The sequence below is a fragment of the Phyllobates terribilis genome, unplaced genomic scaffold (genome assembly GCF_046119375.1).
Source record: "Phyllobates terribilis strain yellow unplaced genomic scaffold, ASM4611937v1 Scaffold_3__8_contigs__length_932513732, whole genome shotgun sequence".
NCBI lineage: Eukaryota > Metazoa > Chordata > Amphibia > Anura > Dendrobatidae > Phyllobates > Phyllobates terribilis.
Genome location: NW_027362763.1, coordinates 741,930,684 through 741,946,573, shown reverse-complemented (window position 1 = coordinate 741,946,573; position 15,890 = coordinate 741,930,684). Strand labels below are relative to the sequence as shown.

At 38.6% G+C, this 15,890-nt stretch overlaps 1 protein-coding gene and 1 long non-coding RNA gene across 4 annotated transcripts in view; one reads left to right on the top strand and one right to left on the bottom strand.

Moving 5' to 3' along the window:
- Positions 1-15,890, top strand: part of WDPCP (WD repeat containing planar cell polarity effector) — a 420,756-nt gene that overhangs the window by 140,063 nt on the left and 264,803 nt on the right. The window lies entirely within an intron of this gene.
- Positions 5,242-15,006, bottom strand: LOC141258315 (uncharacterized). Its single transcript, XR_012318286.1, has 3 exons — positions 14,762-15,006; positions 9,620-9,738; positions 5,242-5,658 (listed from the first exon to the last, which is right to left on the bottom strand). It is a non-coding gene; the product is annotated as an uncharacterized lncRNA (long non-coding RNA).

Here is a 15,890-nt window from a genome sequence, read left to right as displayed (position 1 = left end):
AGAAATTGCTAAATTCATAGTTACAGTTCTTATGTGTTCATTAATGTAATAGGAGTAAATGTACAACTTACGTTTTAATTGACACTGCCTACAGCCGAAAAGATAAACTTACTATTATACAGGAAAAATATATATTTGTACCATGTTAGCCTGTAGAAAAATATTAACCCATTAACCGACCAAGCCAGTTTTCACCTTCAAGGCCAGGATATATTTTACAATTCTGACCAGTGTCACTTTATGTGATAATAGTTCTGGAACAGTTCAACGGATCCTATTGATTTTGAGATTGTTTTTTTTCATGACATATTGTACTTCGTGGTAGGGGTAAAATTTCTCAAAAATTTTGAAAATTTTGCAATTTTCAAACATTTAATAATTCTGCCTTTAAACCAGAGAGTTATGTCACACAAAATAGTTAATAAATAACATTCCCTACATGTCTATTTTACATCTGCATAATTTTTTAAACATCATTTTTTTTCTTAAGAAATTAGAAGGGTTAAAAGTTGATCAGCAATTTCTCATTTTTCCAACAAAATTTACAAAACCATTTTTTAAGGGACCTCATCACGTTTGAAGTGACTTTGAGGGACCTATATGACAGAAAATACCCAAAACTTACACTATTCCAAATACTGAACCTCTCAAAGTGCTCAAACCCACATTCAAGAAGTTTATTAACCTTTCAAGTGCTTCACAGGAATTAATGCATTGTGGAACGAAAAAATTACATTTTACTTTTTTTCACAAACATTTTACTTTAGCTCGAATTTTTTATTTTCACAAAGATAACAGAAGAAAATGGACTCCTACAATTAGTTGTGCAATTTATCCTGAGTACTCCGATAACCAATATGTGGAGGAAAATTACTGTTTGAGATCACGGCAGGGCTCGATAGAGAAGGAGCGCTATTTGAGTTTTTGAACGAAAACTTTTGAAGAGCCCCTGATGTGCCTAAACAGTGGAACCCCCCCCCCCCACAAGTGACCCCATTTTGTAAACTAGACTGTAACTAGAATGTATCTAGATGTGTGGTGAGCACCTTGAACCCCCGATGCTTCACAGAAGTTCATAATGTAGATCCGTGAAAAAAAAAATCAAATATTTCCCACAAAAATGATCATTTAGCCCCAAAATTTGCATTTTCACAAGGGTGACAGGAGAAAATGCACTGTTCAATTTGTTGTGAAATTTCTCCTGAGTACGCCGATACCCCATATGTGAAGGAAAACTACTGTTTGGGCGCACGACAGGGCTTGAAAGGGAAGGAGCACTATTTCAGTTTTTGAATGCAAAATTTGGTGGAATCATTAGCAGAGAGTCCCTGATGTGCCTAAACAGTGGAACCCCCCATAAGTGACCCCATTTTGTTAACTAGACTCCTCAAGGAATGTATCTAGATGTGTGGTGACCACCTTGAACCCCCTGGGGCTTCACATAAGTTTATAACGTTGAACTGTGAAAATGAAAAAATACATTTTTCCCGCAAAAATGTTGGTTTTGCCCCCTATTTTTCAGTTTCATAACGGTAACAGCAGCAAAATGGACCATGCCATTTATTGCTTTTGAGGCACAATATAAAGCTCAGAAAGGAAGAGGTGCCATATTGGAGATCAGATTTTGCTGGAATGGTTTGAGGGTGCTATGTCACATTGACAGAGCCCTTGAGTTGCCAGGACAGTTGAAAACCTCTTGTAAGTGACCCTATTTTACAAACTATATCTCTCAATGAATTCATCTAGGGGTGCAGTGAGCATGTTGACACCACATGTGCCTCATTGGGCGGTGAAGAAAGAATAATTACATTTTTCATTTGAAAATGTTGTTTCAGCCCCAAGTTTTTATAAGGACTAATAGAAAAAAATGGACCTCTCAGTTTGTTGTGCAATAGCTACTGAGTACGCCAATACCATACATTTAATCAGGAACTACTTTTGAGGCATAGTGCAAAAGTTTGAAGGGACGGAGTGCCATAATTTAGTGCAGATTTTACTGTTATGGTGTGCGGGAACCCCCAAGAAGTGACAAACTACCCCTCTCAATGAATTAATCTAAGGATTAGTGATGAGCGAGTATGTTCTGTTAACCCTTTCGCCGAGTATGCTCGGGCCGAGCACAGAGTATTTATAACTGCTCAGTGATATGCTTGAATCACTCCCGTGTGCATGATTTGCGACTGTTTGACAACTTTAATACATGTGAGGAATGTGTAAGAAATAGACATTCCTCCCGTGTAATAAAGTTTTCAAACAGTCGCAAATCATGCACACGGGAGTGATTCAAGCATATCACCGAGCAGTTATAAATACTCTGTGCTCGGCCCGAGCATACTCGCCGAAAGGGTTAACAGAACATACTCGCTCATCACTACTAGGGATACATTGATCATATTGACACCACAGGTGTGTCACAGAATTTTAAAGTATTGGGCAGTGAAGAAAAAATAATTACATTTTTACCACAAAAATTTTGTTTTAGCCCCAGATTTTAAATTTTCACACTGGGAAATTGGTAAAAATTGCACCAAAATTTGACCCACAATTTCTGCTGAATGTAGAAATATCCCATATGTGGCTGTGCAGTACTACTTAGCCACATAGCGAGACTCGGGAGATATAGAGTTTGCAGACTCCATATACAGAGCCCCTAAATCAGTGGTTCTCAACTCCAGTCCTCAAGACCCACCAACATATCATGTTTTCAGGATTTCCTTAGTATTGCACAAGTAATAATTCCATCACCTGTGCAAAACTAAGATAATCCTGAAAACCTGATCTGTTGGTGGGTCTTGAGGACTGGAGTTGAGAACCACTGCCCTAAATGCTAGAAGAGCAGAATCCCCACTCAAGTGACCACATTTTGCATATTATACCCCTTTGGGAATTTATCTACAAGTGTAGAGATGATTTTGACTCTAAGTTTGTTTTCCAGAAACAAGCAGCAGTGGATGTTGCTGAGTGAAAATTGCAAATCTGTTATTGTAGTGCCAGTATGTTGTGCCGAGTACGTTATGCCCAGCTTGTGCTTCTGGAGATATGCACCCATAAATTAGGCGGGCTCTCATCACTACAGAAATGCCAAACATGTGGACGCTAAATGTGGTTTAGGCACACTTGGGCTCAGAAGGGAGGGGGCATTTGGATTTTGGAGAGCAGATTTCGCTGAATTTCTTTTGGGTGGGTGAGGAGCCATAGCACTTTTCCAGAGCCTTTGTACTACCAGTAAGGTGGAAGCCCCTATATTTCCATTGACAGATGACGGACCTGAGTGGGACTTGCTTTTTTGTGGATTGAGTTGAAGCTTTGATAGAGAACATTTTACAGAACTTTTGGGATCACATTTATCCTGTGCTCTAGGTTAAGCACTTATAACAGAATTTCAATCTAAATTTCCGAAAGACGTAATTCATATGAAACTCCTGAGGGATCCATTCACTATAATGAGGCAGCAGAGTTACTCTGGATATCATCTAGTCTCTGTTCAGCGTTGTCCTTTTTTTTCAGAGGTGCAGAAAACTGTGGCCGACGGCATTTTTATGCACGCCTAAAAAGACAGACACTCCCAGATCATAGGCCAGACGGTGTCCACAGTGCCTCCATCTGCCTCATTATAGGGAACCTTCCGCCGGGGGTTTCCGTCTGAATCACATATTTCAGAGATTTACACGGAAACCCCATTGTAAGCGCAGAGCGCAGGATAAATGTGAGCTGAGCCATATTGCCATTTGGGAGGCAGAATGAACAAATCAACAGCAGGTGAAGAATTGGTTTTATTTGTAAGTGATTAGACAACTTTATTCTTTGGGTTGGTGCGATTTCAGCGATACCAGATTTATATTGGGTTTTTGTTATTGGCAGCTGTCACACACTAAAAGACTCCTTTTTTTTGCAAAAACTAGTTTTTGCATCGCCATATTTTGAGAGCTATAATTTTTCCATACCTCTGCCGACGAGGTCATGTAAGGCTTGTTTTTTTGCAGGACAAGTTGACATTTTTATTGGTACCATTTTCAGGCACGTGACATTTTTTATCGTTTTCTATTCCGATTTTTAGAAGGCAGAATGAACAAAAAACAACAATTCAGGAATTGTTTTTTTGTTTTTTTATGCCGTAAAATTGATAAGGGAGCTATATTCTTCGGGTCAGTACAATTACAGCGATACCACATTTATGTCATTTTTTTATGTTTTGCCACTTTTACGCAATAAAAACTATTTTATAGAAAAAATAATTTATTTTTTTGCAACACTTTATACTGAGAGGTATTATTCTTTTATTTTTCCGCTAATGGAGCTGTATGGCGGCTTATTTTTTGCAGGACCAGATGATATTTTCAGCGGTACCATTTTTATTTACATTCGTCTTTTTGATCGCATTTTATTCAACTTTTAGTTCGACGATATGAAGAAAAAGCATTCATCCTAGTTTTTTTATTTACTTTTTTTATGGTGTCCACTGAAGGGGTTAACTAGTGGGAAAGTTTTGTAGGTCGGGTCAATCTAGACGCAGCGATACCAAATATGTGTGCTTTTTTTTTTTTATATATATATATATAAAAATACTTATTTGTGGGTACAATATATTTTTATTATTTTGTGATATGTATGTGTATATATATATATATATATATGTGTATATATATATATATATATTTTTTTTTTTTACTTATTTAATTAGTCCCTCCATGGTACTTTCACTTTTTGTAGTTTGATCGCTTTATAAAGCATTGCAATGCACCCCGCCATGGGTTCTTCTAAGCAGCTGGCTAGCACTCTGAAAAGGAAAATGGTGGAGGCCCACAAAGCAAGAGAAGTCTATAAGAAGACAGCAAAGCGTTTTTAAGTTGCCCTTTCCTCAGTTCGAAATGTAATTAAGAAATGGCAGTTAACAGGAACAGTGGAGGTCAAGATAAAGTCTGGAAGGCCAGTCAAAATTTCAGTGAGTGCTGATCGTAGGATTGCTAGAAAGGCAAATCAGAATCCCCGCTTGACTGCACAAGACCTTTAGAAAGATTTAGCAAACTCCGGAGTTGTGGTACATTGTTCCACTGTTCAGAGACACCTGCACAAATATCGTAAGCAATGAATCACCACACACTGTCAATGAAATTTGCAGATAATTTATTTCACGTATATTAAGACATAGGCACTGATATAGAAAAGGTGCTGGAAATATGCAGCAAAAAATTATAAACAATGGTTTGACCCTGCCAGGGTCTTATTCATACTGTCGCTTAGTGATGAGTGTATCTGTGCGCTCCCATGCCTTCATCATGTGCTTCTCTGCATCTGCACAAATATGGCCTTCGTGGAGGAGTCATCTGAAGAAAATCTCTCCGGCATCCTCACCATAAAATTCAGTATCAGAAGTATGCAAAAGAACATCTAAGCCTGATGCATTTTGGAAACAAGTCCTGTGGACCAATGAGGTTAAAATAGAACTCTTTGGCCACAATGATTAAAGGTATGTCTGGAGAAAAAAGGGCACAGAATTTTATAGGAAAAGAACATCTCACCAAATATTAAGAATTAGGGGTGGCTCAATCTTGCTTTGGGGTTGTGTTGCAGCCAATGGCACGGGAGACATTTCACTCGTAGAGGGAAGAATGGATTCAAGGAAAATTCAACGAATTCTTGATGCACACATAACACCATCTGTAAAAAAGCTGAAGTTGAAAAGAGGATGGCTTCTACAAATGGATAATGATCCAAAACACACGTCAAATCCACAATAGACTACCTCAAAAGGCGCAAGCTGAAGGTTTTACAATGGCCCTTACAGTCCCCTGATCTGAACATCTTTGAAAGTCTGTGGCTAGACCTAAAAATAGCAGTGTATGCAAGACGACCCAAGAATCTCACAGAACTGGAAGAATAATGGATGAAAATCCCTCAAAAAAGAATTGAAAGACTCATGTCTGGCCACAAAAAGCGTTTCAATCTGTGATACTTTCAAAAGAAGATGCTACTAGGTACTAACCATGCAGGGTTTCCTAACTTTCGCATCAGCCAATTTTCCTTGTAAATTTTAAAATGTAAAAGATGACCATATTATTTTTCCCCTAAAATACAAGGGAAATGTGTCATCTTTATCTTTAGGCCTCATAAAGATCACTTCATCTTTGACTTGCTTAACTGTTCACAATAACAATAATTTTGACCAGGAGTACTCAAACTTTTACATGCTACTGCGTGTGTGTGTATATTTATATATATATATATAATATACACGTGGTCAAAATTGTTGGTACCCCTCGTAATAATAAATTAAAAATCTTATGAAAATGAACAAATGAAAGTCAGTCATTGCTTTTCAACCCTGCGTCCACAGAATTTAAAAAAAAAATTTAACTCCTGAAATAGGCCTGGACAGAAATGATGGTACCCCTGAAAATAATGTGACAAAAGGGACATGTTAAATCAAGTTGTGTCCAGTAATTATCATCACAGGTGTCTACAATCTTGTAATCAGTCAGCGGGCCTGTATATAGGGCTACAGATACTCACTGTGCTGTTTGGTGACATGGTGTGTACCACACTCAACATGGACCAGAGGAAGCAAAGGAAAGAGTTGTCTCAGGAGATTAGAAAGAAAATTATAGACAAGCATGTTAAAGGTAAAGGTTATAAGACCATCTCCAAGCAGCTTGATGTTCCTGTGACTACAGTTGCACATATTATTCAGAAATTTAAGATCCATGTGACTGTAGCCAACCTCCCTGGACGTGGCCGCAAGAGGAAAATTGATTACAAATCAAAGAGACGGATAATGCGAATGGTAACAAAAGAGCTCAGGATAACTTCTAAAGAGATTAAAGGTGAACTTCAAGCTCAAGGAACATCCATGTCAGATCGCACCATCCGTCGTTATTTGATCCAAAGTGGACTTCATGGGAGACAACCAAGGAGAACACCATTGTTGAAAAAAAATCATAAAAAAAACAGACTGGAATTTGCCAAACTACATGTTGACAAGCCACAAAGCTTCTGGGAGAATGTCCTATGGACAGATGAGACAAAATTGGAAGTTTTTGGCAAGGCACATCAGCTCTATGTTCACAGACGGAAAAATGAAGCATATCAAGAAAAGAACACTGTCCCTACTGTGAAACATGGAGGAGGCTCTGTTATATTCTGGGGCTGTTTTGCTGCATCTGGCACAGGGTGTCTTGAATCTGTGCAGGGTTCAATGAAATCTCAAGACTATCAAGGGATTCTAGAGAGAAATGTGCTGTCCAGTGTCGGAAAGCTTGGTCTCAGTCGCAGGTCATGGGTCTTGCAACAGGATAATGACCCAAAACACAGCTAAAAACACCCAAGAATGGCTAAGAGGAAACCATTGGACTATTCTGAAGTGGCCTTCTATGAGCCCTGACCTAAATCCTATTGAGCATCTTTGGAAAGAGCTGAAACATTTTGTCTGGAAAAGGCAACCTTCAAACCCGAAACAACTGGAGCAGTTTGCTCATGAGGAGTGGGCCAAAATACCTGTTGAGAGGTGCAGACATTGACAGTTACAGGAATCGTTTGATTGCAGTGATTGCCTCAAAAGGTTGTTCAACAAAATATTAAGTTAAGAGTACCATCATTTCTGTCCAGGCCTATTTCATGAGTTTAATTTTTTTTTTAAATTCTGTGGACGCAGGGTTGAAAAGCAATGTCTGACTTTCATTTGTTCATTTTCATAGATTTTGAATTTATTATTACTTTTGTCAGATTCAAGTTATTTCTGTGACCATTGTGGGTTTTTCTTTCATTAAACGAGGGGTACCAACAATTTTGACCACGTGTGTGTGTATATGTGTGTGTATATATATCTATATATATAGAGAGAGAGAGAGAGAGAGAGAGAGAGAGAGAGAGAGAGAGAGATACAGTACAGACCAAAAGTTTGGACATACCTTCTCATTTAAAGATTTTTCTGTATTTTCATGACTATGAAAATTGTACATTCACACTGACGGCATCAAAACTATGAATTAACACATGTGGAATTATATTATTAACAAAAAAGTGTGAAACAACTGAAAATATGTCTTATATTCTAGGTTCTTCAAAGTAGCCACCTTTTGCTTTGATGACTGCTTTGCACACTCTTGGCATTCTCTTGATGAGCTTCAAGAGGTAGTCACCGGAAAAGGTTTTCACTTCACAGGTGTGCCCTGTCAGGTTTAATAAGTGGGATTTCTAGCCTTATAAATGGGGTTGGGACCATCAGTTGTGTTGTGCAGAAGTCTGGTGGATACACAGCTGATAGTCCTACTGAATAGACTGTTAGAATTTGTATTATGGCAAGAAAAAAGCAGCTAAGTAAAGAAAAACGAGTGACCATCAATACTTTAAGAATTCAAGGTCAGTCAGTGCGAAAAATTGGGAAAACTTTGAAAGTGTACCCAAGTGCAGTTGCAAAAACCATCAAGCGCTATAAAGAAACTGGCTCACATGAGGACCGCCCCAGGAAAGGAAGACCAAGAGTCACCTCTGCTTCTGAGGATAAGTTTATCCGAGTCACCAGCCTCAGAAATCGCAGGTTAACAGCAGCTCAGATTAGAGACCAGGTCAATGCCACACAGAGTTCTAGCAGCAGACACATCTCTTCAACAACTGTTAAGAGGAGACTTTGTGCAGCAGGCCTTCATGGTAAAATAGCTGCTAGGAAACCACTGCTAAGGACAGGCAACAAGCAGAAGAGACTTGTTTGGGCTAAAGAACACAAGGAATGGACATTAGACCAGTGGAAATCTGTGCTTTGGTCTGAGGAGTCCAAATTTGAGATCTTTGGTTCCAACCACCGTGTCTTTGTGCGACGCAGAAAAGGTGAACGGATGGACTCTACATGCCTGGTTCCCACCGTGAAGCATGGAGGAGGAGGTGTGATGGTGTGTGGGTGCTTTGCTGGTGACACTGTTGGGGATTTATTTAAAATTGAAGGCATACTGAACCAGCATGGCTACCACAGCATCTTGCAGCAGCATGTTATTCCATCCGGTTTGCGTTTAGTTGGACCATCATTTATTTTTCAACAGGACAATGACCCCAAACACACCTCCAGGCTGTGTAAAGGCTATTTGACCAAGAAGGAGAGTGATGGGGTGCTACGCCAGATGACCTGGCCTCCACAGTCACCAGACCTGAACCCAATCGAGATGGTTTGTGGTGAGCTGGACCGCAGAGTGAAGGCAAAAGGGCCAACAAGTGCGAAGCATCTCTGGGAACTCCTTCAAGATTGTTGGAAGACCATTTCCGGTGACTACCTCTTGAAGCTCATCAAGAGAATGCCAAGAGTGTGCAAAGCAGTCATCAAAGCAAAAGGTGGCTACTTTGAAGAACCTAGAATATAAGACATATTTTCAGTTGTTTCACACTTTTTTGTTAAGTATATAATTCCACATGTGTTAATTCATAGTTTTGATGCCTTCAGTGTGAATGTACAATTTTCATAGTCATGAAAATACAGAAAAATCTTTAAATAAGAAGATGTGTCCAAACTTTTGGTCTGTACTGTATATATATATATATATATATATATATATATATATATATATACATATATATACATATATACTTTATATAACATAGCAAGGGCAACATCTGCAAGGAGTTTGTATGTTCTCACCGTGTTTGCGTTGGTTTTCTCTTGGTACTCCCATTTTTCCCACACTCCAAAGACATACTTATAGCGAATTTCGATTGTGAACCCCAATAGAGACTTGTGAGGATAATGTCTGTAAAGCACTGTGGAATATGATGGTGCTATATAAGCAAAGCATAATAAATAATGAATAAATAATATACGGTATGTATACAGCTAGGTCCAAATATTTGGACAGTGACACAAGTTTTGACATTTTAGCTGTTTAATAACACATATTTAATATAGAATTATAAAATCAATATGGGCTTAAAGTACACTCTCTACTTTAATTTGAGAGTATTCACATCTTATTTGGAGTAAAAGTTTAGGAATAAAGGCTTTTTAATATCTAACTGTCTCTTTTTCAATGGCTCAAAGGTAATTGGACAATTATTTTAAAAGCTCTTTAATGGGCTGCATGGGCTTTTCCCTCATTAATCCGTCATCTCTTAAGTAGGTAAAAAGTCTGAAGCTTATTCCAGGAGTGACATTTGCATTTGGAAGCTGTTGCTGTGAACCCACAACATGCTGTCAAAGGAGCTCTCAATGGAAGTGAAACACACCATCACTAGGCTGAAAAAAAGAAGAAATGTTAGGAGTGGCCAAATCAACAGTTTAGTACATTTTGGAAAAGAAAGCGCACTGTTGAGCTTAGAAACTCCAAAATGTGTACGTCCACAGAAGACAACAGTGGTGGATGATTGCTGAATCCTATCCTGCTTGAAGAATAGCCCCTTCCCAACATCCACCCAAGGGAAGAACACTCTCCAGGAAGTAGGTTTTTCAGTATCTAAGTCTACTGTAAAGAGAACACTTAATGAGAGAAAATTCAAAGGGTTCACCACAGGGTGCAAATCATTAATCATCCTTAAAATAGGCCAGAGTAGACTTTGCCAAAAAAAAAAAAAACAACATCTAAATAAATCAGCCCTGTTCTGGAAAAGCATTCTTTGGACTAATAAAACTAAGATCAACCTGTATGAGAATGATGAGAAGAAGAAAGTATAAAGAAAGCTTGGAACGGCTCATGATCCAAAGCACACCACATCATCTGTAAAACATGGTGGAGGCAGTGTGATGGCATGGGCATGCATAGATTCCAATGGAACTGGGTCACTAATGTTTATTGATGATGTGCCTGAAGACAGAAGCAGCCGGATGAATTCAGAAGTGTACAAGGCTATACTTTCTGCTTGGATTCAACCAAATGCAGCAACGATGATTGGACAGCGCTCCACATTACAGATGGACAAAAACTCAAAACATACTGCAAAAGCAGCCCAGGAGTTTTTTAAGTCAAAGTGGATTATTCTGCAATAGCTAAGTCAGTTACCTGAACTCAACCCCATCGAGCATGCATTTCACATGCTTAAGACTTTTAAGAAAAAACTTTAGGCAGAAAGACCCACAAACAAGCAATAACTGAAGTCAGCTGCCGTAAAGGCCTGGCAAAGTGTCACAAAGGAGGAAACCCAGCTTATGGTGACGTCCATGGCTTAATTAAACCTGAAAATCTACACTTCAGCTGCATCTCAGTTGTTTCATTTTAAATCAAAAGTAGTGGCACGCAGAGCCCGATATATATACACAGGTGCTTCTCACAAAATTAGAATATCATCAAAAAGTTAATTTATTTCAGTTCTTCAATACAAAAAGTGAAACTCATATTACATAGAGTAATTGCAAACAGAGTGATCTATTTCAAGTGTTTATTTCTGTTAATGTTGATGATTATGGCTTACAGCCAATGAAAACACAGAAGTCATTATCTCAGTAAATTAATATGCTGTATAACACCAGCTTGAAAAATGATTTTAAAATCTGAAATGTTGGCCTACTGAAATGTATGTTCAGTAAATGCCCTCAATATTTGGTCGGGGCTCCTTTTGCATCATTTACTGGATCAGTGTGGACAGGTGCCAAGTCCTGCTGTAGAATGAAATTTCTATCTCCAAAAAGCTTGCCGGCAGAGGGAAGCATGAAGTGCTCTAAAATTTCCTGGTAGACGGCTGCGCTGACTTTGGTCTTGATAAAACACAGTGGACCTACACCAGCAGATGACATGGCTCCCCAAACCATCACTGATTGTGGAAACTTCACACTAGACCTCAAGCAGCTTGGATTGTGGCCTCTCCACTCTTCCTCCAGACTCTGGGACCTTGATTTCCAAATGAAATGCAAGATTTACTTTCATCTGAAAACAACTCCTTGGACCACTGAGCAACAGTCCATGTCTTTTTCTCCTTGGCCCAGGTAAGACTCTTCTGGCGTTGTCTATTGGTCATGAGTCGGTTGACACAAGGAATGCGACACTTGTAGCCCATGTCCTGGATACGTCTGTGTGTGGTGGCTCTTGAAGCAATGACTCCAGCAGCACTCCACTCCTTGTGAATCTCTCCCAAATTTTTGAATGGCCTTTTCTTTACAATCCTTTCAAGGTTGCGGTTATCCCAGTTGCTTGTGGACCTTTTTCTACCACACTTTTTCCTTCCACTCAGCTTTCCATTAATATGCTTGGATACAGCACTCTATGAACAGCCAGCTTCTTTAGCAATGACCTTTTGTGGCTTACCCTCCTTGTGGAGTGTGTCAATGACTGCCTTCTGGACATCTGTCAAGTCAGCAGTCTTCCCCATGATTGTGGAGCCTACTGAAACAGGCTAAGGGACCTTTTTAAATGTGTAGGAAGCCTTTGCAGGTGTTTTTTGTTAATTATTCTAATTAACTGAGACAATGACTATATATTATATAATATATATTATAATTTATGGAAGAAAACTGCACCATCACATCATCAGTTAAAGAGAATACCTGTTGCTTAAGAGGTGATCTAATCCGAACCTGTAGAGCTAGGATTTAACCCTACCCTACATGGCGATTTATTGTTATCAAGACCTGGTCACTGTATATATTAATCTGTCATTGCTTTAACATAGATTTTTTTATTACATTTTTCATGTAATATTTTGCTAAATTGTGGCAGAGGAAAAACCTTGGTTAGCCCAAAACTGATACAATATATATACATCCTGTATGTGATTTGTAAAATAAAAAAAGCATGAGTAAGAAATAAAAAGGGAAATAAGAAGAGTGATTTTTTTTCCGTTAAACAGCAAAGTATTGAGAACCAGACCATAATTTAAGCTTACATGAGGTTTACCTATGCATGTACCCAGTGAAACAAGATAAGCCGTGGCACCGCAACAATTTTTTTTGGCAATTTTTCTTTTTTTCTTCATAGTCTTTCAAAAGCCCTGACTGGTGCATTTTTAGTGGCGCTAATTTACCATTTAATATATTGAAAACTTTTTTGTAAAAATTCTTTGTGGGGTGGAATAAAAGTAAACTTTTGTTTTTGAGAGGGGGGTATTTTTATTCTGCTGGTCAGTATAAGATTTATATAACTTTTTAAATGTTTTACCAGTTTTATTAAATAAAAACAACTGTTTTAATTGCTTAGCGTTGCTGTATTCTGACAGTTAGATCCTTTTTTGTTTTTCTGTTGATGGGGCTGTGAGATTTCTTGTTTTTTGTGGTAACAGTTTTAATTGGTGCTATTTTAGGGTACATACAACAATGTGACTTCGATCCTTTTCTGACATTTTTTTTAAATTATAGATTTTACTATGCTTGATAATCTAAATCATATTTTACTAGTTTGGTCAATGACGGGCACAGCTATACCAAATATCATTTTTTATTTTCTTAATAGTATTTCACACACAACAAACAGGGAAAGGGATTTTTTTTTTACCTTTTTTGTTGTAGGTTTTTTTTGTTTGTTTGTTTTAACCATTTTACTTTTTTTTTACTCTAGAAAACTTTACCATGCTATTTCTTGTACAATTTACTACAAAACGTCTGTGTTGCAGTGTGTTATGATGTCATCATTATCTCATTAAGAGCTTAGTAGGAGCACGAAGATGGCAGACCTGGAGGCCTTCATTAGACTTCTGCCACCATGACATCCCAATGGCATCCCTTGATTGCGTAGATGCCGTGGTCGCTATTGACCGTGGCGTCTTAGGGTTGTTGTTACCTCCAGTTCCACCTCTTGCAGCAATAGCCCAGCTGTGTGTTACCAGCTCAGATCCTGAACCTATTCTTTATTCTTTTTACTGCCTTCCACCCTGAATATACTGCTGCTGACAGTATATTTATTGTATAATGGAAATGTTAAATTCTGTATTAATTCTCCTCAAAATCCTTGTCTGTTGTCATTCAGCAGGAATCTACTATTTTTTTCTCATTGGATTAAAATCTTTATCAGTTTGATCATTGTGATCTTAAAGTGAACCTGTCTTTCGTTTAATTCTGTCCAAACCACGAGCATCATGAATCAGAGTCAGGCTGTCCGATTGCTTTACTCTGAAGTCTTGTGGCGTTTCAGAGAAAATATACTCTAGAAAGCCGGCTGAGAAGAGACCTGACTAATGCGATGCAGCTTCTCTCCACTCCCATCCCTTTGACTGACAGGTCTCTCCTTATGTACACACATGAGAGAGACCTGTCAATCAACTAAAGTGGTGTAGGGAGAAGCTGGACGGCGGACCACACCGGACTAGTCAGGACTCTCTTTATGGTCCCTGGCCGGATTTTCAATAGTCTGAAAACGCTGCTGCTAGTCTCTGATTCATGCTACTCATGGTTCGGGCAGCATGAATCTAATGACAGGTTCCTTTCAAAGCAGGCGGAGATTTCTCAATAATAAGCAAAATCAGGGAATCTTTTCAGATAGAAAATGTGGGCTCACCCCAAGGAAATGAGGGCTTACCTTTCATCTGTACAGAACATTTGCACTTCTACTTTAAATTAAATCCTAAACTTTTTGTAATTATTTCACAGATAGGACATTAGTATTAAGTAGGTGTAATACAGGGTAACCAACACTTGTGAAACTACAACTCCTAGCATTCCCTGACAGCCTGCTGGGATTTACATTGCTAAACTAAGAACCAATTTCCAGGATCCATTATACTTAAATGTATCAAAACTCTAAGCCCATTGTAATCATCGGGTGGCGCTGTTTCTGCTTTCACTGTTTGTTCGGCTGGGATTACACTTCCGACGTTCTTTATCCTAGAAGGAAACTGTACTTTTCGGACCGGCTGCGGGTCTCCTTACCTGATCTTGTAGGCTTATATGAGGTTGTTTGGTTCGGCTCAGGAGACCCGTGGTCACGGCCAGAGCGCTGACTGTAACTGTATAATTCTGGCCTTGCTGCATTTTCTGATGACTCCTTCAGAATCTAACCTCTAGTTCCAAACATCGTACATCATTTGTGAATGTTTCTGGGCTTTTCCAGGTTTTCGTCTGTCATTTATAAGGCTGTGGGCATTACAACTCCTCCTAGTTACGGACATCACCCAAGGGAGAATATGTGTTGCTGAAAAAAGACAGCTGTCCGTCCATGGGTGTGTCCTGGTCAGATCTGAAGTAAAGCAGCTTTGTATTTAATACAAGTATGTGACAATACAAACCCTAGGAGTTCAGAGCAGGGAACATACTGAGGCGGTGACATAATGATCTCTACAGATGGTGCTCCATAGGCTTCTCTGCAGGACACACTGTTTGGAAATAAACATCTAAATTAAATCACAAGACCCGTGACAATGATAAGCCTAGCCACAGTCATTTATAATTTATTATTATGTAAATCTGGTTGAAATTGAGTTAATGAGAAAGTCGAGATTGCTGGACAGTGTATAATACAAACATGTGAAAGCTGTCAAATGAATCCAGAAAATAGCCAGTAAATTACTGCTTCCCCCAATGAAAAAAAAAAGGATAAATGCAAAAATCGCAGCATCCTTCTCAGAGTGTGTGTATGTAAAAGTGTATGTATGTATATATACACTGCACACAGTAGCCAGTGCGGATGCCTGTTGAAGAAGCAACAATTTCATCATTTAGTTTTCTATACATGTTTGTTGCAAGTGGATGCAAAAGATACATTTATATATTATTGTTTTTTACTACACTGATTAGTGAATATGAAACGACCCAAGTGCCATAGCGTGGATACCATTACAGCTATTGTAAATGTTTAAATGCCAGTCTTAATCCAGGGTCCAATAGAGTAAAATCTGGCAAAATTAGTTTCTTAATGAATTTGTCGCATTTTGGACCTGCTTGTGCACCAGAGTCAAAAATGCACTCTATTGCAGAAATGTACTCCAGTCTGTGACTAATTTACATTACTTTTGTAGCATAGGTTTTTAAAGCTTTAGCCAGGTCTTTTTTTTTTATTTAC